Here is an 18092-nt window from a genome sequence, read left to right as displayed (position 1 = left end):
TAGATACAGGAAGGGAGTGGAGCATCAAAGGACTGTTAGAGACAGGGGTGTATTGACTGGGAAAGGACTGTATATTGTTACTGTGGTTCATTAAACGTTGTGGCCACCAGGGGGCATCGATCAGAATGCACTCCAGACAAGATGTTCCTTTTGAGAGGTTTACTGACAATAGTCAAACAAGCAATTGTGTGTGGTTCTGAAACAGACGTACATGAAATAATAATTAGTAAATACCTCTATACAACATTGGTTTCTAATTAGGACATACAAGGACAGAATACAGGCAGTGATAAACAGGTCCGGGACTCCTACAGCCACCAATTAGCAAACAAGGAACGAGCTACTAACTATCAGAATAGCTTGCCGTGCAAATTACACAATATAACACTTATAACTACATTAGCCTAACACTAGTGATGTTACGAGATGTGCCGACGCTTCGAAGCGTGTGTCGAGTAATGGAGGGGGCGTTTCCTCGAAGCGCGTATCGAGGCTTGCTTCATTTAGGGGAGGAGCCAAAAATGATGACGTCCGAAGCCTCGCTGCCCGGCTGTACCACGTGACTGCTTCGGGAAGTGGTTCAGATTTTGCCGGGAGGTTTGACAGCAATATAAACCCCTCAGGCTCCATTCAAAATGTGGGTTGTTGGTGGAGAGTTGCGGTCAGTTGAGAGTTTGGATCGTTTGGATAGCGTTTATATAGTTTGGAGAGTTTAGAGAGAGAGATAGTTTGGAGAGTGAGGAGAGAAGGATAGGTGATAAGATGGAGCCAGCTAGGAAGAGGAGGATTTCCCCTGTGTGGGAACACTTTGATTTGATAACTCCTAATAAGGTAAGCTAAATCTAACTATATTTCAGACACATTAGGTTTGCTTATCAAGAACTGTATTTTTCACAGTTTCTTATTTTATTCAAAGGTGAGGTGTTTATTGTGCTCCAAGGAGTTTGGGTACAATAACAACACCTCATCGATGCTAAGGCATTACCGTGCCTTGCATGAGAATAAGGAGGAAACTGGAGCTTCACCCAGCCATTGTAAGTCATTACAATATTACAAATGCACCATCACAATTTTTCCCTGTTCACTTTTGTTTATTGTGCAAATAAAGACAGGTAACAGACACTGTATTTATTCTCTTTTAACCAGCCACCAGAAGACAAGAGCTGGATGAAGCCCTCGTCTCCATGATAGTGAAGGACACACAGCCCTTCAGTATTGTGGATGATGTTGGATTCAGGGCGTTTGTGTCCAAACTGGATCCTAATTATGTTATCCCTACAAGGCAGGTATGTATGGGTGCATGCATGAAATTGAGAAACTGTTATTTCTGAATAAAAATTAATAAAATGTCCCCTGTCCTGTACATCACTGTCCAGGTTTCACAAGCATATTCAGTCCCCTCTTCCTAGTTCCACAAGCACTTTCACTGTCCTCTGCCTGCTTAAGCCCATGCCATTTTCCTAAAGTGACATAATAACATTATTACACAACCTGCCATATCATATGATACTCCCATTTTGGGAAAATTTACACACAGAATACATTCAAAAAATATTTTATTATGCACATGTGTGATAATTTATGTACAGAAATTATTTGGTCATACATTTTTGTAATTCATAGTCATTCCCAACAGCCATAACCGACACAAAAATTCAATGCATCACATTATGTGGTTCAGATACAGCTGCCTGTGATTATACACTTGGCCAGTAGGTGGTATCGTGTGCACATGAAGCTTCGAGTAATGAACCCTTTCTCGAACCAATTGGCTGAAGTGTTGCGATGCCTCATGAGGCTTCATCTCGCCATCACTACCTAACACCAAACTTTACCTCTACTTACTGGTTGTTTGCACGCACACAGTCTTGAGAGTCAAACTCCGAACAGCAACTTAAACTAATCTATTTACAGACACGGCCGTCATTTCGCGCCGCCTAGCTCGTTCAAGCCTTTTCACTTCCTTCACGCCGTTAATATTAGTCCGCGAGCAGCTGACTGCCGTCCTCTTCCGCAACGGGCGTAGTGCGGTTCCTGCTCCGCTGCTTCTCCGAAACCCGTCTGAGGTCGTCCTTCGTCACAAGGGGACAAACAAGTTCAGTTTAAAAGGGCTTTATTTAATATACGAATGGAACGGATTCAAAATCCAGAATATAACTTCTATATGAAGTTTATTTCTCATTTTTTCATTTTATTTATAAATAACATTGTGCTTAAATGATAACTGTCATCAAGTCATGCTGTTACACACTCCGGTCCAGTAGGTGGCGCCTTAAACATTGGTTTGTACTCCGCCATTTAACTGAGAGAAGAAGAAGAAGAAGAAGAAGGAGAAGAAGGAGACGGAAGAAGAAGAAGAAAAAGGAGAGGAAAAAGGAGAGGACTCATCTCCTGGCAGCCTATAAAGCTATTGAAGTTAGCTTAGCATGCTACCTGGAAACAGACGGACGGGGACGGAAGTGACCAACACAGCGCTAGTCAGAGCTTAATGAGAGTAAACGGTGTTTTTAACGGAGTTCGTCTGGAGGAAAGCTTTCTGTGTTTTAGTGAAAATGTCTAAACTAGAAATGCTGAGATCTTTACTCAACCAGCGACTAACTGCGGCTGATGAAGAGATATTTCGTCTGTTTGAAAGAACGATCGCAGAATACGAGGAGGAACTCGCTCGTTCAAAAGAGGAGAATAAGCGACAACGGGAACTTCTGGACGCTGTTCTCAACCCGGAAGTCCGGATACAAAGAGCACGTGAGTTCACTTTATTTCTTCTCGGTTCTCAAACACTGTTCATGCTCCGGCCGATAACTTCTAATGTAGTTTGGAGTGAGACTCTGTTGCAATTCGTCGTTTTCGTCTTCTCCTGATTTAATACCTGCAAACGTGTCGCTTTTCTGCGAAATAAGCCGTTTTGAATCAAAATATATCATCCACGTGAGTCGTCTAGATCCGTACAGTTTTTATTTTTTCGGGGGGGGGGGGGGGGGGTCTACTGGCCAGCCAGCCAGCGTTTCTCAGATTGGAGTGAGACGAGGAGAAAATGTGATGTCGTGATCTTCGCAATAAAACATATTTGATGCGACGTGTCGAGTCTTGGCCAATCAGCGTTAAGATGTCTACACCGTCTTCATTTCCCTCCGTTGAAGTTCCGTTACCGTTCAGACTTGCTGTGTTACGTTAACGGCCCCCTCCGTGTTCTGGTTCAGTCCACGCGGTCACTCATTAACATTCAATTTAATTCACTTTTTTTTTTTAACTCAAAGTAGAATGAGGCGATTGCGTGGTGATAATAACTTGAAACATGAGGCCCAGATACTGATGAGATGATGAGGTCAAAGAGCTTCAGGAAGAGGATGTTGTGTGTAGCGCAGCTTGACGCAGGGCTGAGATGTGAGTGGAGCTGGGCCTGGATAAAGGTGGAGGTCTAAACAGACGTGAAGAGAGAGCAGTACAGCTTCCTGCTGTCACAGTATTTTGAATACATTGATAAGGCAGGGTATGCTAACTGCAGCCTCTGCTCCAATGAGATGACGTACAGCAACAAGGGCTCACGTGCTCTCATCACACTGCCAGACTCTGTTCACTGTAATGACCACAGCAAGTGAACTTCCGGTCCCAACAGTCCCACGTGCAGTTGCTCCCAAAGGCCCTGAAGTAATGAGAGAGCGTTAAGGAGCCTGAACCTTCATGATTTCAATAATTGAACCGGATTGAATGCATATTAATTGTAAATAGAAGATGGGCCACAATTCTAACTGCTTTACAGTAACAGTGGAAGTTAATATTGAGCCATACAGTAACTGGGTTAAATGAAAATTAATCACTTTATTTTGCATAGGCGATGGTTCTCGCTACTGTAGAAATATGCTAACGGTATTTACATGCATTAAACGTGTAAGTATTGTGAGGAATTTGTTTTAAAGCGCTCCTAGCGATGGATATTATGTGTCACAATATGTTTACTTGTAGAAGGTTTAAACTAAAGGGAGAGTTACTGAATTTGTTGTGCACTGTGAGAGACACCAGAGAATTTATGACGCCACCATAAAGTCAGAGAGAGGGATATTGCTGGAGTTTCTGAGCACAGCCTTCAAGAAGGGGGTTGAATTGGTCAAGGAAGTGGCCGACTGAAGTCCGACGGGTTCAGCCAATCACTGAGCTGATCGATGGGCTGAGGAATGTGTAATATGAGACATTTCAGAGACTTTGGAGAGACAAAGAAACTGAATCCCCGGAGAAAATCAGACCTCATCTGGACCATGAGGCGGAAACACCAGTCTGTCATGTGGTTCGGATGGGGCCTCTATTTCATGAAATATTACTATTGATGGTGTAATTCAGTTTGTAACTGCATTTGCATTTGTTCGTATATTAAATTCCTTTTGATTTAAACTTCAACCAGCTGATTCGCCCTGCTTAATGATGGAAGAAAGAGAGCAGGGGGGGGGGGGGTCTGCCTCTACTCCTCTGCATGCTTCGTCTCCTCTGGAACAAGGAGGGGGGCTGTTTCCTTTACCTTTTGTTTGGGAAATTTTGAACATAACAGTATTGTGTGTGTGTGTGTGCTCATTTAGTGTTGCGTGTGTCATAGAGCAAAGGTTTGAATCTCCGGGTGAGGCGCTCCCCGTACAAAGAGGGAGCTCTGACACGCAGGTGGTAGCTTAAAACTTATAACTAGTTGAATCGGGTTAGTCTGTGGGATGTTGCGTAGCAACCTGCAGGAACAGCACCTTCCCCATCCCTGAGACTCCAGGACTCCCACACACAATGTGGCCCAACCCTGGCTTGTGTGTGGGAGAAGATGATGCGTCCTTGTGCTGGACAAGTTCAAATAAAGTGTAAAGATACAGGGCTCACAAAACACTGAGAGGAGAGATGCGTATACGGAGCCCTGACTTTGTCTGTTGCTCGGGATACTTGATCAATTCTTGTGTTTTGTGAAACCATAGATCTTTCACCTCTTATGAGTTTGCATGTATGCTGATTTGTTCTCTCAGGTTCTAGATGACAGGAAATATTTCAACTTAAAGTACAAGTGTGTTCTCTTTGATAACACCACATGGATTTGGCAGCTTAAAATGGTTCATATGTTCATGTGCACATAAGTTGATTACATTATTGTATTATCTGGTTCTATTGATACTATTTGCTCAATTCTAGAATGTCTTTGTAACACCTCTGTCTGTTTACTGTTTTCCTGCAGACGGTTAAAGAAGAGGTTCCCTCCCTCTGAGCAGCAGGAGTGGAGCTCCAGTCTGGACCAGGAGGACCCAGAGCCCCCACATATTAAAGAAGAACAGGAGGACCCAGAGCCCTCACACATTAAAGAAGAACAGGAGGAACTCTGCATCAGTCAGGAAGGAGAGCAGCTTCAATTTCTGGAGGAGGCTGATGTCAAGTTCTCATTCACTCCTGTAAACTAAAATCAGGCCAAATTATTCTAAAATGTAACAATACAAAGGCTCTTTTTTTAGCCAAACCTTGGTATTCCATCCGCTGCTGTAAATGCATTTACAAAACTGATTTGTTGACATTTATTTATTAGTTTGAAGCTCTTTGAGATGCCAACTCTTGAGCTTGCACGATATATAAACTCAACGCGTACAGATGTTCTTAATCGCTCATCAGATATTTTAAGAACATATTTAGGTAGTTAGACTGTTGTCTTATTCGTGCTCTTGCCATTTTGCCTCAAAGTTTGAGTCAGTCTGACTGTTTAACAACAAAAGCTCCTCAACTCTCCAAGCTAGAGAAAATAATTATCTAAAAGAATTGTCGCAATTATTTTAGAAATTTTCAATTGCAATGTGAGAAAAAACTCCATCTTCCTATGTCTGAGCATTTTAAAGATTGTTTTCACCGATTAAGGCCACTTTTTAGATGAATGAATTCAATAGCTTTTAGGACTTTTTAAGGATCAGCAGACACGCTGGTAGAAGTCTCATTGAGACCAAAGTCTTTCACAATTCAGCCATCACAGTTTGTTAGCCCGAGTGATTCTCATTAAAACCACATTTCCCACAATCCTGTTTCCTGTTGGACAATTTCAGGAGACTTTTGGTGACATTGATGAGATTAAGTGACCTGTGTGTGATTGTATGGAAACCATTTTCCTTTAGTGGGAAACTGTGTGGAAAACCAGAAGAAGTAGGATTGGTCAAAGTGATCAGGCTTTTAAGAGAAACAAAATCAAATCTGTACTTACAGCTAGCTCCTCCTCTTCCTCTCTGTCACTGTGCCACACACACTCTTCATCTGTGGGTTCCACTGTTCCTGTGACAAAATCTCTTCTCTGTGACACACATTCATTACAGCAAAGTTAATCATTTTAGAGAGGCATTTGGGAATATTAGCATGAAATGCATATACACACTCGCATTCATTCGATAAGGCTGAATTATTCATACATACATGCATACACACACAGATCGACACACACGTGCGTGTGCAGACAGGTGCAGCAGCATTATAGCTGACAGTCTTCAGTGCAACTAGGAATGGCTGAGTTCTTGTCACTAGCTCTGGAAATAGCCTTGACTGACAAAAGTACAGACGACTACTCGTTATAGCAGTTTTCAATTTAGCACCACGGATGCATCCTCACTGATATATCAGACCAGAGAGACACACTTAACCACCCACTAGTGCAGGGAATTCAAGTGATTATTAGATATTTGGTCTCTTAACAAATAACAGATATTGTAAGTTGTCTTTTTTCCACTAGCTTTTACTCTGTTTTCATGAACATTAAATTAGCAAAGGAAATGTGAGACATCTGGTGTTAGTCAAATGAAGTAAAGATAAAAAGTGAGTGTACCTTGTCAAACAGTGGCTGATAGAGGGCCGCGTACTGTCGCTCTCACTCGTGGACCGCCTCGTAGAATTTGGCCTCTATGTTGGCACACTGCACCTGTAGCCTTTTCAAGGCATGCACTCGCCTCTTCACTACTTTGGGAAGCATGCTACGAGAGAAGAGAAACATGAGAATGATTTTAGAAATTATTCTATCAATTATTGAAATTGACAATCATTAATCCGGTAAAGTGGCGAGTCCTCCACCGAGGTGGTTGGGAACCACCAGATGATCTCAAGATGTTTCAGATCTATCCTGCTCTAAATGAAGCAGTGATGTCATGAATCAGTTCATTTACTATTTCACACATGCAGTCTGAGATTTATTGCCAGCTGTCTTTTTTTTGCATTTGTGTTTAAACTGTGTGATTATGTAATATTCATTAACGGTCCACGTACCGAGCTCTGATTGGTCAGTGTGTATTTGAAGAAAAGGAATTAAATCACACGTTGCTGAGGGAGCAGAGGGGCAGAAAACGATCAGAAGGCATTTCATTGGTGATATTTTGTCTTCAACAAATAAATGTTGGAAAACAATCACTTGAGTCGTCTCGTTCCATGACCCACAACTGTTCCATATGGACCAGATGGAAGGTAACTGAAGATGGAGTAATGATGCACTATTTTATTAGTTTAAGGGCTTTTGTTACCCACCAAGTTGCAGCAAAACCGGATGTTCCTCGTAGAACCTGTCTGAATGGACTTTTATCTGTTCACCTTTTTTTCTGGATGGTTCTCCTCTGACTCATCTCCCGAGTCAAAACCACACCCACTAATGCATTGCTGGTGAAATCCAGGGAACTGCCATTACATGTGAGGAGAACTGAGTTAACACTATCACACTGGATTAGTATTCAGGGTGGACTTAACGGAAATATAGCATCGACTGTCCTGTGCAATGGTTGGGAGTACTCGACATTCTCTGGTAAAAGCTTTGGATGGGACATCTTGGCAGGAAATTTGGAATAATGACAATAAGGGTAGAAATTACAACAAAATTCAGACATCAGTCAGAGTGAGAAGTGATGGAAGTAAAAGTAGAAAAGAAGATGTTACTTTCAGATTAAGGTTCGGACATACAGGACTCAATGACACGTTATACACATCATGAAAAAGACAGAGTGGGATAAATGTGAGATATGCAACTGTAAAGAAACTGTTGAACATGTGCTGATAGAGTGGAAGAAGTTCAGGGTGGAAAGAGAGACTGAAGAACAGAGTGGTAGATACAGGAAGGGAGTGGAGCATCAAAGGACTGTTAGAGACAGGGGACAAACAAGTTCAGTTTAAAAGGGCTTTATTTAATATGTGAATGGAACGGGTTTAATATCCAGAATATAACTTCAATATGAAGTTTATTTCTAATTTTTTCATTTTATTTATAAATAACATTGTGTTTAAATGATAACTATCATAAAGTCATGATGTTACACACTCCGGTCCAGTAGGTGGCGCCTTAAACATTGGTTTGTAGTCCGCCATTAAACTGAAAGAAGAAGAAGGAGACGGAAGAAGAAGGACGAAGAAGAAGAAGAAAGAGGAGAGGAAGAAGAAGAGGACTCATCTCCTGGCAGCCTATAAAGCTATTGAAGTTAGCTTAGCATGCTACCTGGAAACAGACGGACTGGGACGGAAGTGACCAACACAGCGCTAGTCAGAGCTTAATGAGAGTAAACCGTGTTTTTAACGGAGTTCGTCTGGAGGAAAGCTTTCTGTGTTTTAGTGAAAATGTCTAAACTAGAAATGCTGAGATCTTTACTCAACCAGCGACTAACTGCGGCTGGTGAAGAGATAGTTAGTCTGTTTGAAAGAACGATAGCAGAGTACGAGGAGGAACTCGCTCGTTCAAAAGAGGAGAATAAGCGACAACGGGAACTTCTGGACGCTGTTTTCAACCCGGAAGTCCGGATACAAAGAGCACGTGAGTTCACTTTATTTCTTCTCGGTTCTCAAACACTGTTCATGCTCCGGCTGATAACTTCTAATGTAGTTTGGAGTGAGACTCTGTTGCAAGTCGTCGTTTTCGTCTTCTCCTGATTTAATACCTGCAAACGTGTCGCTTTTCTGCGAAATAAGCCGTTTTGAATCAAAATATATCATCCACGTCAGTAGTCTAGATCCGTAGAGTTTTTATTTTTTTGGGGGGGGGGGGGTCAACTGGCCAGCCAGCGTTTCTCAGATTGGAGTGAGACGAGGAGAAAATGTGATGTCGTGATCTTCGCAATAAAACATATTTGATGAGACGTGTCGAGTCTTGGCCAATCAGCGTTAAAATGTCTACACAGTCTTTATTTCCCTCCGTTGAAGTTCCGTTACCGTTCAGACTTGCTGTGTTACGTTAACGTCCACTGCATGCGGAACTTTGTCAACGGATAACGCTCATCATTATCAAGATTTAGGAGGAAAAAGCGTAACGTGACGAAACATGAAGCCTCCTCCGTGTTCTGGTTCAGTCCACGCGGTCACTCATTAACATTCAATTTAATTCACTTTTTTTAAACTCAAAGTAGAATGAGGCGATTTCGTGGAGATAATAACTTGAAACATGAGGCCCAGATACTGATGAGATGATGTCAAAGAGCTTCGTGTGTGCGTGTGCGTGTGCGTGCGTGTGTGTGTGTGTGTAGCGCAGCTTGACGCTGGGATATGAGTGGAGCTGGGCCTGGATTAAGGTGGAGGTCTAAACAGACTTGAAGAGAGAGCAGTACAGCTTCCTAAATTAGGAAATTAAATTCCTTTTGATTTAAACTTCAACCATCTGATTCATCCTGCTTAATGATGGAAGAAGGAGAGCAGGGCCTCTTCTCCTCTGCATGCTTCTTCTGCTCTGGAACAAGGAGGGGGGCTTTTTCCTTTACCTTTTGTTTAAGAAATTTAGAACATAACAGTATTACGTGTGTGTGCTCTTATAACTTATAACTAGTTGAATCGGGTTAGTCGTGGGATGTTGTGTAGCAACCTGCAGGAACAGCACCTTCCCCATCCCTGAGACTCCAGGACTCCCACACACAATGTGGCCCAACCCTGGCTTGTGTGTGGGAGAAGATGATGCGTCCTTGTGCTGGACAAGTTCAAATAAAGTGTAAAGATACAGGGCTCACAAAACACTGAGAGGAGAGATGCATATACGGAGCCCTGACTTTGTCTGTTGCTCGGGATACTTAATCAATTCTTGTGTTTTGTGAAACCATAGATCTTTCACCTCTTATGAGTTTGCATGTATGCTGATTTGTTCTCTCAGGTTCTAGATGACAGGAAATATTTCAACTTAAAGTACAAGTGTGTTTTCTTTGATAACACCACATGGATTTGGCAGCTTAAAATGGTTCATATGTTCATGTGCACATAAGTTGATTACATTATTGTATTATCTGGTTCTAGTGATACTCTGGAAGTGTATGTCTCCTCAATTCTAGAATGTCTTTGTAACACCTCTGTGTGTGTGTGTTTACTGTTTTCCTGCAGACGTCCAGCAGCTGTTGTTGGTTAAAGAAGAGGTTCCCTCTGAGCAGCAGGAGTGGAGCTCCAGTCTGGACCAGGAGGACCCAGAGCCCTCACACATTAAAGAAGAACAGGAGGACCCAGAGCCCCCACATATTAAAGAAGAACAGGAGGAACTCGGCATCAGTCAGGAAGGAGAGCAGCTTCAAGGTCTGGAGGAGGCTGATGTCAAGTTCTCATTCACTCCTGTGAAGAGTGAAGATGAAGAAGAGGAAGCTCAGTCCTCACAGCTTCATCAAAGACAAACTGAACAGATGGGAACAGAAGCTGATGGAGAGGACTGTGGAGGACCAGAACCAGACAGGAACTTGGATCCAGATAGATATCCAGAACCAGATACTGATGAGAAGACTGGAGACTCTTCTGGCACTGATGAGGGTGGTGAATGCAAGAAGACCAGAGAACCTCAGTCAGGTTTAAACTATGTGAGACCTGATGAAGTCCGTGTCAGTGATTCAAGATGTAGCGCTGGTGAGAAACGTTTTAGATGCTCTGAGTGTGAGAAAACATTTGGCAAGAGACAAAATCTGAAGAGACACATGATAACCCACACAGGAGAAAAACCTTTCAGCTGCTCAGTCTGTAAGAAATCTTTTAACGTTCGTTCAACTTTACAGATACACATGAGAACCCACACAGGAGAAAAACCTTTCAGCTGCTCAGTCTGTCAGAAATCTTTTAACAATCGTTCACATTTACAGAGACACATGAGAACCCACACAGGAGAAAAACCTTTCAGCTGCTCAGTCTGTAAGAAATCTTTTAACCAGCGTTCAACTTTACAGGGCCACATGGGAACCCACACAGGAGAAAAACCGTTCAGCTGCTCAGTCTGTAAGAAATCTTTTAACCGGCATTCAACTTTACAGAGCCACATGAGAACCCACACAGGAGAAAAACCTTTCAGCTGCTCAGTCTGTAAGAAATCTTTTAACAATCGTTCACATTTACAGAGCCACATGAGAACCCACACAGGAGAAAAACCTTTCAGCTGCTCAGTCTGATGTAATAGATTTGTGCGCAACAGATGTCTAAAGGTCCACATGAAAACACACACAGGAAACGATCCCCTTTAGCTGTTCTGGTTGCAGTAAAGTTTCCGTTTGTGATAAAAGCTTTCAGCACGAGTCACCTCTGAAGTTACACATGATTAACCGCGGTTCAACTCCACTGATTTCAATTCAAAAAGTTATTCACTGAATGAGCGCCAACTGTACAGTTTGAAATAGTTTTGATGATTATATTGATGATTGATTTGATGGTAATGTAAGTTTAAGACAATGGTTTTACCTGCATCTGTGCACAGTATATTGTATTTAAATGATTTCATCAATAAAAAGGTTTGTGTATTTCACTGGTTCATAGTTGTACATAGCACACTTTGTTCCTCAGGATTAAATCCATCAGTGACTGGAGTGTGACTCAATAGTTCTTTATCTTACTTGGCAGTTTGCACTCTTTGCTGCTGCCATTACTGGTATACAATTGTCATCTTGTCTGACACAAACTCATAAAAAGGTCCTTAGAAAAAGCAATCTACACATTCTTTGGAGTCACAAACCAACAACATCCTGATCTCGATCTATAGTTCCTTCCAGTTGATTAACAGGCCGACACATTCCTGAATGTGTTCACAACTTGTCGATACTTTTTTAGATTGCCGGTGGCTTTTCTTGATCGTACCGTCATCTTATCCTCATCATTGTGCTCCCCAGGCCTCTTGTTCATGTGTATGAGCACTTTTACCAGCTCAACTTTAGGTAACCATGAAACAGGCCCCACCTTTGACTTCATCACACAGCTCCAACACAATATATCAGGATTGGTGCGGCAGCAAAGGGATTGGACCTGATCACACCCGGCCCTCATACATTGTGTTACATAATGCTGTTTGGAAAATACTAAATGCTAAAAAATTGTGCGGAATGAAAGAAATCCATAGAGATTAAAACAAATAAAATGTCTGCGAATCAAAAGACATCAAGCTAAGTGATGCAGATCAATCAAAGAAAAACACACTTTGTTACGAGGGAAAAGTCAATAGCTCAATCATAGTTTTATTTTATGTCACTCTCACACGGAGCCATCTAAAAGATACATGTTACAGGGAGGAACGGAGACAGAGCTCCAGTATTTATCCCACTATGACTACGTCCTCAGTGAACTCATAGAAGGGAACCTCCAGCTTTAGAGGAGCAGGTCCCTTTCTTATCCTTCCTGAAGCATCGTAGTGGGAGCCATGGCACGGACAGTAGTAGCCTCCGAAGTCTCCGGCGTTGGCGATGGGCACACAACCCAGATGGGTGCACACACCGAGGACGATGACCCAGCGGGGGTTAATCACTGTCCTTGTCATGCTGGGGGTCACGGAGCTCCGCCAGATTCACACCCTCCTCTGCTGCGATTTCCTTCTCTGTGCGGTGACGGACAAACGGGCTTTCCTCTCCACTTGAAGGTCATGTTTTTGCCTTCAGGGATGTCAGCGAGCTTGATCTCAATCTGCGATAAGGCCAGGACATCTGCTGATGCGCTCATTGAGGAGACAAACTGGGTGACCACCGTCTTGGCGGCATACACACCAACCACAGCGGTCGCTCCAGTGACGAGGTAAGAGAAGGACCTTCTCGCCTCGCTGCTCTCCTGGGAGGACTTGTTGGGGTCCGTAACCTCGGGGCGACGGCAGTCTGTAAAGTCAGGAATCTTGATATCTGTGTGGGCAAGGCGGATCCCCCCAGGAGCTGGAGAAGAAACACAAGATATAGTTTTTAAAAGGCACGAGCAGTTAATGGGCAAACTGTAAAATATTTGGTATCTTACAAAAAACATTTAAAGTAATGCTTCCCTGTCAGTGTCCTCCTACTTTAGGCTCAATTACTAGTAGATATAATAATGACTAGATGAATTGATCATGATTTGAAAGATAAGGACATTTATAAAGAAACATTTGGGATTAAATGTACACTGATTAATATCGTGTGTCCCTAAGCATTAGTCGTTATAGAAATGAAACCAGAGTGACTTTTTTTTTTTAAATTGTCTCATCAATCGTGATTGCTTCCCCCAAGTACAATACAGCACATCAGATCTGATCAGGTCTAGATCTACAAATCATGATACTGTCAGTATAGCTGATACTAACAATTGCTTATTTCAGTCCAACCTGGAGATATTCAGGTTGCCATCACTGAAAACCAGCACATATTCACATCTGATGAGCTGGAACAGTGACATTTTTCTTTCTTTCTGTCGATCATGTGACAATGTTTCTATCAGTCGGTTAACCGACTAATAGAAAAAAATGTTAAATTGGAGGCAATAAAACCCGAACTGAATAATAATAACTATCTGTAGATGAGTTTTTTTCTTCTGCACAATAACCAGTAATATACGTATTATGTAACACAAGAAGACCTCTCACCTGTATTGGCGTGTGAAAGCTCAACACAAGTACAGTACAGGGTCACATGTCAAGATCGATGTCATCGCTGTAACTGGTGTAAAGTAACGTTCGTGTTTCTGAGCTGTTAAGTCTCCTTGGTCTATATTTATACACTTAAGACTTTTTAACCATATTGACCTTCTGTCAGGTTACAGATGTCAGTTACAACACAGCTATTTACAGCTGGTCAGAGCAAGTTATTAGTACTAGCGTTAGTCTGGAGACATAAACGGTAATAAAATAGAGAAGCATAAAATGTACACGCTGTTAAAATGAACATGTTAATTCATCAGTATGAAGTCAGTCTATTACGTTGCATCGTCACATCAGTACCACCGCAAACTCCGCCCGCAACGTTATAAAGCCACAAGTCGGCCTTACCAGCAGAAGGCACCAAGTCCTTGGCAGCAGAGGACCGCAGGCTTTTAAATGTCTGTTTTGTTGCCTGCAGGCAGTGGTGTATAAAGTACCCAAAAGCCATACTTGAGTAAAAGTAAAGATACCTTACTGGAAAATGACTCCAGTAAAACTAAAAGTCACCGATTAGAACACTACTTGAGTAAAAGTCTTAAAGTATCTGATATTTATTGTACTTAAGTATCAAAAGTAATTTTCTGACATTAAATGTATTGAATGTATTGAAAGTAAAAGTACAAGTAAATGCTGTTAATAAAAAAGCAAAGGGTCAGAATTTTGGTCAGTGGGCGAGCACGTGACTATCATCGTGACTATCATAACATTTAAATATATAACGGACAGAAATACCGTCGGTTTGTGTTCTCTCCGTCTCCTCGCCGTTGGCTTTAAAATGGATTTTTCGGGGGCGTGGCTATATTGATCCCTCACAAAACGCTGTATCGTTGGCCTCTCCCTCTGCTACTTTTCAAACGTTTACTCCAGAGACGAAGGACATGGTGTCACTTCCTGTCATTGATCATGTGATCTACCCTAACCCCCACAAGCCTTCTCTGACCGCATACTTGCTGCCCAGCAGTGCGGTGTTCTCAGGGGGGTTTAGGATAAACACTCAGCTCAAGGAGCTACATGATTAGCACCACTATCACTGACACAAAAGTAATAACAAGAGTAACAAAAACACTTTTATTAAAAAAGTAAATTATCCATACTGACCTTGGTGTAAAAGTCTCCCTCATCATCATCATCATCATCTTGCTCCTGAGACACAAAGACAAGATTTAAAGGAACCCCTGGTTAACAAAAAATATAGCAGGACTGCTGCTATTATTATTATTATTATGATTATTATATACTGTGTAAACAGTGATGCCCAGCTGTCTGGCACAGCCGATCAAACTCAGTGTCTTTACTAACCTCTTCGTCTCCCTCCTCCAGCTCCTCTTCAAACTGCATGAAGAACACAGACGAGGTTAAACAGTGATGACCAGTTTAGCTTATATGTCCTCAAAACATCCCATGTTGTGGCTTTTTCAGTGCTCAAGAGCAACGTCGGCGTGTTAGAGGAAAAACACTCACGCTCTCGTCATCTTCCAGGGCCTCTCCGGTGAAATACAGCACTGCTCTGGGAACTATTCTCTCACGGAAGAAATGCCCAATCTCAAAGTCTGTGGCTAGGGTGAACTCAGAGTCCTCGTCCTATAACATGAACACATAAAGACCTGTTCAACACCGCTACAAATCCCATGGATTTATGGTAACAGAAGAAGACATAAAATGGGGTGCTAAAAGCGCTATATAAATAAAATGTATAATTATTATTATTATTATTGTGCTAGCAGCAACTGGCCAAGCCAGTTAGCCGTGAATGCTATTCAGAGCTATGAGCAGAGAAGATCAGCTTTTTCTGAAGTCTGCCAGTGGATCCGAACAGCGCAGAACAGTGTGAAAGAATCCATCATCACCAACTGGTTCTGAAAGGCTGGGATACTATGAGATTAAGGGGACAGCGCAATGAGGAGGACAACGCAAGCTCAAGGGCGGATTTGCCCCGGTTCATGATGTGGTGTGTCAAGGACCCAAATGCAGACTCGTTTTTTCCAGTTTTTTCCCAGTTTTTTTCCCCAGTTCTACAAAACTTGTTCTACAAAACTTGTTCTACAAAACTTGTTCTACAAAACTTGTTCAAGAGTTTTTTTGTGTGCGTGTTTTTGAGTGAGAGAAATAAATGTTTTGTAGAACAAGTTTTGTAGAACTGTAAAAAAAACAACAAAGAAAAACGAGTCTGCATTTGGGTCCTTGAACACACCACATATATGATGTAAAACGTTCCAGTGAGTGCAACTTCCTGGACACAACCCAACATCTGCCAGCATACTGGCTGCCTACACGCAGCAGAGGAACTGCTGAATCTGACACAGTTTTGGAGTCTGCCGCCACCTGCTGTTGAATTCAGTGACCGTTGGTAAAACCACATGACATGCACGCCAACTTGTTGCCACAGCGTCTGCAGATGAACTCAGCCATGTTGACTGTCAAGCAATTATCTCTGTGTGTTTCAGTGATTCGGGGTTTGCTTAAGGAGTTTATTTAGAGAGTTACCGCTATGAGAGACGAGTTTAAGTTTGACTAAAAGCTTTGAATGTTAAATTTAGAGCCCAAAGAAATTCAGTACATTTTGTGTGCATCTATTTCTGTGTGTTCTCACCTTTGACCGGGTTAAAGAAGTTGAAGAAAGAGTCGTTGGGGACCTGTTTGGTAACCGTGTGGACAGTGCCACGACCTTTATGCTTCTGCTTCTTCTTAATAGTTTTCACTGTCACATCCTTCCCCTTGTGCCAGTCTATCTGACAGCTAGAAGAGAGAGAAAGAGAGATGTACAAAACAGTGACCAGCACACAAAATACCAGAGTTGTTGTTTCCGCTATCCTGATCTGATCTCTAATGAAAGAGACATTCGTCAATTATCTAAAAGAATTGTCGCAATTATTTTAGAAATTTTCAATTGCAATGTGAGAAAAAACTCCATCTTCCTATGTCTGAGCATTTTAAAGATTGTTTTCACTGATTAAGGCCACTTTTTAGATAAATGAATTCAACAGCTTTTAGGACTTTTTAAGGATCAGCAGACACGCTGGTAGAAGTCTCATTGAGACCAAAGTCTTTCACAATTCAGCCATCACAGTTTGTTAGCCCGAGTGATTCTCATTAAAACCACATTTCCCACAATCCTGTTTCCTGTTGGACAATTTCAGGAGACTTTTGGTGACATTGATGAGATTAAGTGACCTGTGTGTGATTGTAAGGAAACCATTTTCCTTTAGTGGGAAACTGTGTGGAAAACCAGAAGAAGTAGGATTGGTCAAAGTGATCAGGCTTTTAAGAGAAACAAAATCAAATCTGTATTTACAGCTAGCTCCTCCTCTTCCTCTCTGTCACTGTGCCACACACACTCTTCATCTGTGGGTTCCACTGTTCCTGTGACAAAATCTCTTCTCTGTGACACACATTCATTACAGCAAAGTTAATCATTTTAGAGAGGCATTTGGGAATATTAGCAAGAAATGCATATACACACACGCATTCATTCGATAAGGCTGAATTATTCATACATACATGCATACACACACAGATCGACACACACGTGCGCGCGCAGACAGGTGCAGCAGCATTACAGCTGACAGTCTTCAGTGCAACTAGGAATGGCTGAGTTCTTGTCACTAGCTCTGGAAATAGCCTTGACTGACAAAAGTACAGACGACTACTCGTTACAGCAGTTTTCAATTTAGCACCAAGGATGTATCCTCACTGACATATCAGACCAGAGAGACACACTTAACCACCCACTAGTGCAGGGAATTCAAGTGATTATTAGATATTTGGTCTCTTAACAAATAACAGACATTGTAAGTTGTCTTTTTTCCACTAGCTTTTACTCTGTTTTCATGAACATTAAATGAGCAAAGGAAATGTGAGACATCTGGTGTTAGTCAAATGAAGTAAAGATAAAAAGTGAGTGTACCTTGTCAAACAGTGGCTGATAGAGGGCAGCGTACTGTCGCTCTCACTCGTGGACCGCCTCGTAGAATTTGGCCTCTATGTTGGCACACTGCACCTGTAGCCTTTTCAAGGCATGCACTCGCCTCTTCACTACTTTGGGAAGCATGCTACGAGAGAAGAGAAACATGAGAATGATTTTAGAAATTATTATATCATCAATGATTGAAATTGACAATCATTAATCCGGTAAAGTGGCGAGTCCTCCACCGAGGTGGTTGGGAACCACCAGATCAGGGGTGCCCAATACGTCGATCGCGATCGACCGGTCGATCGCGGAGGTAGTGCGAGTAGATCGCATGCCATTCAAAAAAAGTTAGACGTCCTCATGGCA

At 42.1% G+C, this 18092-nt stretch overlaps 2 pseudogenes across 2 annotated transcripts; both read right to left on the bottom strand.

The window, feature by feature from the left end:
* Positions 1 to 12457: 12457 nt before the first annotated feature.
* On the bottom strand, positions 12458 to 14267 carry LOC306784828 (cytochrome b-c1 complex subunit Rieske, mitochondrial-like; annotated as a pseudogene). The gene is made up of 2 exons: positions 14168 to 14267; positions 12458 to 13085 (listed from the first exon to the last, which is right to left on the bottom strand). The product of its transcript is annotated as a cytochrome b-c1 complex subunit Rieske, mitochondrial-like (transcript).
* Positions 14268 to 14790: 523 nt separating this feature from the next.
* On the bottom strand, positions 14791 to 17877 carry LOC306784782 (nucleosome assembly protein 1-like 4; annotated as a pseudogene). The gene is made up of 7 exons: positions 17724 to 17877; positions 17112 to 17198; positions 16402 to 16548; positions 15281 to 15400; positions 15119 to 15151; positions 14918 to 14962; positions 14791 to 14826 (listed from the first exon to the last, which is right to left on the bottom strand). The product of its transcript is annotated as a nucleosome assembly protein 1-like 4 (transcript).
* Between the last annotated feature and the right edge of the window lie 215 nt (positions 17878 to 18092).

This window comes from Melanostigma gelatinosum (genome assembly GCF_949748355.1).
Source record: "Melanostigma gelatinosum genome assembly, chromosome: 1".
NCBI lineage: Eukaryota > Metazoa > Chordata > Actinopteri > Perciformes > Zoarcidae > Melanostigma > Melanostigma gelatinosum.
This window is presented reverse-complemented; position numbering and strand designations above follow the sequence as displayed.